Source organism: Tamandua tetradactyla, chromosome 13 (genome assembly GCF_023851605.1).
Source record: "Tamandua tetradactyla isolate mTamTet1 chromosome 13, mTamTet1.pri, whole genome shotgun sequence".
Classification (NCBI taxonomy): domain Eukaryota; kingdom Metazoa; phylum Chordata; class Mammalia; order Pilosa; family Myrmecophagidae; genus Tamandua; species Tamandua tetradactyla.
The window spans coordinates 72028555-72033693 of NC_135339.1; positions in this window are offsets into that span (position 1 = coordinate 72028555).

The following is a 5139-nucleotide window of genomic DNA, read 5'->3' on the forward strand; positions in this document are numbered from 1 at the left end:
CTAGCAAAAAGATACAGAGATGTCCATTTATTGTCTGCAATAATTTTAAGGCCTATATAATTTCTAGTTCTTTATGTCTTGACACTGAAGCTGTGGTGAAGGTTGTCGATTAAGTCAACTTTGTCTCTAGATTTTATTCCTATACAACTACCTTTAGGTTTTATCAGTCTCCAGGGCTAGCCTTGACCTTGCTTATGAGGGTAAAAAAATCCCTTATTTTCTATCTCAGATAACTCCTGTCACTAGGAAAAATACTAATTCCTTGTTAAACTCCATGCCTTAAAATCAATAGCATTGATTTTAAGAGTCTAATTTGGATGTACCCTGAAGAATAGTCAATTTCTAAGAAATCTTTCTTAACTTTTTTGAAATGGCAAACAAAAATAATGCTGCTATAATACAAACTTGAAGCACAGCACCAGATGAAAGGTCTTGTAGAAGAAGATTTATTGTTCCTCATTATTTGTCTGTTTCTCTTAGACACTGCTCTTCAAAAAGCTGGTAAACGTGTGAGCCCTATAAAAAGGCCACTCTAGAGTGTTAGTTAATTGAACTTCATAGCCTAAATAATATTACCTTAGGTTGATGTTTAGACTTATGATTTTCAAAACCTTGGATTTCTCAAAGCAGTAATATCTTAACAGATGGAGATAGAAATGAGGAAGCAGTGTGATACAGAATGCAGAAGTTGAGGTATACTGTCCCTTGTATTTCCCAGTGGTACTCTTGACTTAAATTATCTTTTAAAAGGCAAAAATTGGTAGAAACTGTCGCAGCCTGCACCTGGAACAGCTAAACTTTTTCTGATGATTTGCCAGTCAAGTGTTCTGTCTTTACTTAAGGGTGTCTCCTTTCATAAACAGTCGGGATCTAATCTAATTGTTTTTTTTTTTCCCCCACAAAACAGTAGTTTCTGAAGATTTCTATTGAATAGGAGCTGTGGAGGAAGTAATTGTTGCATTCTCTAATTCACCCCTTTCCTATTGAGTAATACTCCAAGGGTTGGATTTCAGTGGTAACTGGTTTGATAGACTTTGACTTCAGAATAGATGACCTCCTCAGTTTTATGAGAGGACATATAGATACAGCCAGCTTCCAAAGGTATTTACAAGTTAAAGTTAAACATTACTTTCTACCTGGTTTCTATTTTGGAAATGTTAGCTTTGATTGTTTGAACTGAAATAAAGGTCATTTGAGACTATTAAGACAACCAAAAATGTATTCCAATATTATCTACTGGTTTACAGGTGGAGGTGGGGATGGGGAGTGGGGAGGAAGTCCGCACTGCACCTGAGGTATGTTACTAAGCCTTTTAAAATATTTGCTTTCAAATATATTGTGTGGTAATTATGATGTTTCATTTTTAAAATGTCTTTTAAAAGTTTCATGTTCTAGAAGCATTTTATAAGAAATGATTTTGTATGTAGGTATGGCCTGTGTCTTCATTTTGACCTTCAGGTTAATGTTGAGCAAGCATTCATGCACATATACTTGCCAAAGTCAAGCTAAGCATGGCTCAATTAACTGCACAGAAACAGGGTAGACTGGGTGGGGTAAGCTCTGGAATTCTAGCCACTCGCTGAGCAAAGTCAGACATTGGAAGAAGAGCTTGAGCTGAAAAAGAGAGAGCCTATCTGGCAGGTGAAACATGGAATCTAGAGGATGTGGCTGTCAACCAAAAGTATGGTCTGGTAAAGTCGCCAGCAATCTGGGGTCAGGATAGCAGGACTGCAGAAGTTAAAGCATGTGTAGGAGCTCAGCTTCAAGAGCAACACTTCCACTACTTCCTGTGGGGTAATGGCAAGATCAAGACAGGACCACAGACTTACCGTGCCTGAGTAGAGTAAGCAGCTGTTCAAAATGGGAACTCAGATGTAAGAAGAAATACAGATAGAGATCCTATTATCAGAGCTGAGGTAAGGATACTGCTCAGAATCCCAGGAGCAAGGTGGTGCTCAACATGGTAAGTTCCAGAACCTGAAACTGGAGCTTTGTCAGTACCTCCTGGCTCATCAGGACTAGTCTTGGAGACCACAGCCAGGTGAGGGGGTTAGATGGCCCTATCTGTTGGGGAGAGGAGTGCTATAGAAACAGAAGGACTTGACCTGGCTTTCACAGTGAAAGCAGCCCTGTGAGATTACAGACACGGCCCTGTAGTAGTGTTGCAGAGCAGCAGAAACAGGTTATTAATATTTCATACCAGAACCTACCTGAGAGGGGATACAAAAGACTAATGAACAAAGCCAAATGCTACCAAAACATTAGCTATAGAGATGGCCAAGTGTTCCTTGGGTACCAGTTTTCCCTATCTGGAGGCACAGTTTCACCATAGAGAAATTAGCTCAAGTGATGGCCCTGTGCCCCCTGCCACCGCCACCCACCACCACTACCACTGAGAATCACTGTAAGATGCTCCCCAAGAACACTAATTAGATAGGTAGGAAATAAAGGGAGTGGTCAATGTCTCCTTCTCCTGGAATAAATGAGGCTATGATTATATACCAGCAAAACAGTTCTTGATTCCACATGGCTTACCTTTAGAAGCCCAGGTCTGTCATCATCTGGGGAACCATGGAGTGAGAGCTGTTTTTAGTCAATCAGTCTTCTAATCTGGCAGTTGTCCATATAATGGTCACTCCTACCCGCTGGCAAGCTCTTTTATACCCATCTCCCCTAACCTGTGAACCCAGCAGAAGGCATGCAACCTCCCAGATGTCTTCCTAGCTTTCCAGGAATTTGTTTCTATCTGTCCCCATTAATGGAGGATATTTATTGCATTAATTTCAGTAGCACTTCAGAATCATGTACCTCAGCCTGTAAATTGATGTTATTGATTATATATTAATAAACAAGATCATGAGCTCTGGGAAATCAGAAACTACCATGTTTACCCTTTCGTACTTTACCATACTTGGTCAAAAATAGACTTTGCATTTTGATTGCTCATGATGAACAATACTGTTCATGTTGATGACATGTATATTATATATACATAGCAAAAAGATTTTCTCATCTCTCTTAAATAGTACAAGTCAGAAAGTGACTTGGTGAAAATCCTATTTGGAGGCACTAGTCTGATCTGTAAAGCAAATAATAATTATAATAGCTATAGTTTACCAAGTGCCTACCATGTGTAGATACTGTATTGTACATATTTTAATTAAATTATCTCATTTCATCTTCTGTCTTATACCATGGGATTATCTCCGCTGAAGGAAAAATAAAATGAGGTCTTTTAGAGAGAGACTAAGTAACTTAACTCCTGGCCAGGCTTCCAGTCTGTTTCAAAAAAGAAAAAGACCAAAAGATGATACGGGATGGACAGATAACCCTTTTCCAATGAGAAACCTTAGGTGGAAGTGGGGGTTTGTACCCTGGGAAGTTGAAAGTAATTATGTTGATTCCACCCAGAGGAAGATATTCCAGAGCAGTGAGATCAAGGAGAGACTGTTAGACCAGATTTCAGGCAGCTAGCTTCCTGGGGAATCCTGTAGGAATATGGCAGAAATCCCTGTGGTCAGTGCAGCAACTGTATATTGAACTCTTGTTGGAAAGAACGATGCTTCCTTTCTCTCTTTACCCCTTGAAACCTGAGGGCCGTCACACGTGGGCTTGGTAATCTATTGTCTTTGTGCCCCTAACTGTTCATCATGGGAATCTAAGAAGGTCTTTATTGAACAGGCTTAAATGATGCCTCACAATTTCAGTTTTCAGCCACAGGGTTTAGTCCTGGCTGACCTCACCGTGGGCTGCAGACTCAAAAAAAGTCAAGGCACAGAATGTAATTAGCAAAATAAATATGCTTCTTTAAAAAAAATCCACATCTACTCAGAATATAATGGTGTGGTGGGAATGAGGAGGAATGTGTAAAAGTAAACGGGAGGGTAGGTGACAGTGGCTCAGTGGCAGAGTTATCACCTGCCATGCTGGAGACTCAGGTTCAATTCCTGAAGCCTGCCCATGCAAAAAGAAATAAAAATAAAAAATAAATGGGGAAAAAAAGTCGTAAAATTTTTCTACAGTTGGGCACCAGCTTTAAAAATTAAACATTATATGCATGCATATTCATGGGAAAAAGACAGGAAAGAATACCCCCAAACCGTATGTTTTTAACAGTGATGACTTCTTGGTGATGGGATTACAAATCCTACTTGCTTTCTTGATTTTTTTATATTTTCAAAATTTTGAACGATAAAATACTAAAAACTCAGAAAATTAAAAGTTGTGATATTTAGGAGGAGTGTTATTTTGAAGTCGTATATCGATATTAAGTAATAAAAAGTACAGTGTGGAACAATGTCAATGTTATGCTACTATTGGGGGGAAACAATACTTATAATTTGTTTGTATATGTATAACATATCCCTGGAAGTTTAAACCAGAAGTCAAGCACAGAGGGTTGCCCCTGGGCAATGGAGCTGAATGGTGAGGAACAGGGTTGGGGTGGAGACATTTCTCTAAAAATTCTTAAACTTTTTCTTTTTTTTTTACATGGGCAGGCACCGGGAATCGAACCCGGGTCCTCGGGCTTGGCAGGCAAGCATTCTTACCTGCTGAACCACCGTGGCCCTACTTTTTCTTTTTTAATCTACTGGTTGTATTACCTCTGTGAAAAGTTAAAGACATAATTAATAAAAAATTTCCTATTTTTTGGAGCCAAGAGTTCCTGAAAACCAAAAGGCATATCAATTATAAGCGTACTACGTGCACTTAGCTTCACCAGTTCAAACATGCCCGTACGTGCTACACAAAGTAGAGGGGCTGCAAGGCACCAACCAAGATGCTCTCCACTGTACTGTGTGATGCTGTTTATCTCAAGGCCCAGCAAATACATGTCCTCATTCAGACCCAAAAAAGAAAGTGATTTTACTATAGTCCATCAGGTTTCCTTTTATGCCTTGACCTCCAGGAAACCTAGAGCTTTTGTCTTCAACCAGGTTTTCGGTACAGTCAGACTCCCCCCTGTACCTGCCCCCTTTGTTACTTGGCTCTCATCTTTCGAATCTTGTTCTAAGTTTCCTGTTTAGTTTATAGCTATGCCTTTACCTATATGCAGTTTCTCAAAGCCTTCTTGGAAATCAGTGAAGTATGTATTAGTTCTCTGATGCTCTGCAACAAATTACTCTCGAATGTAGAGGC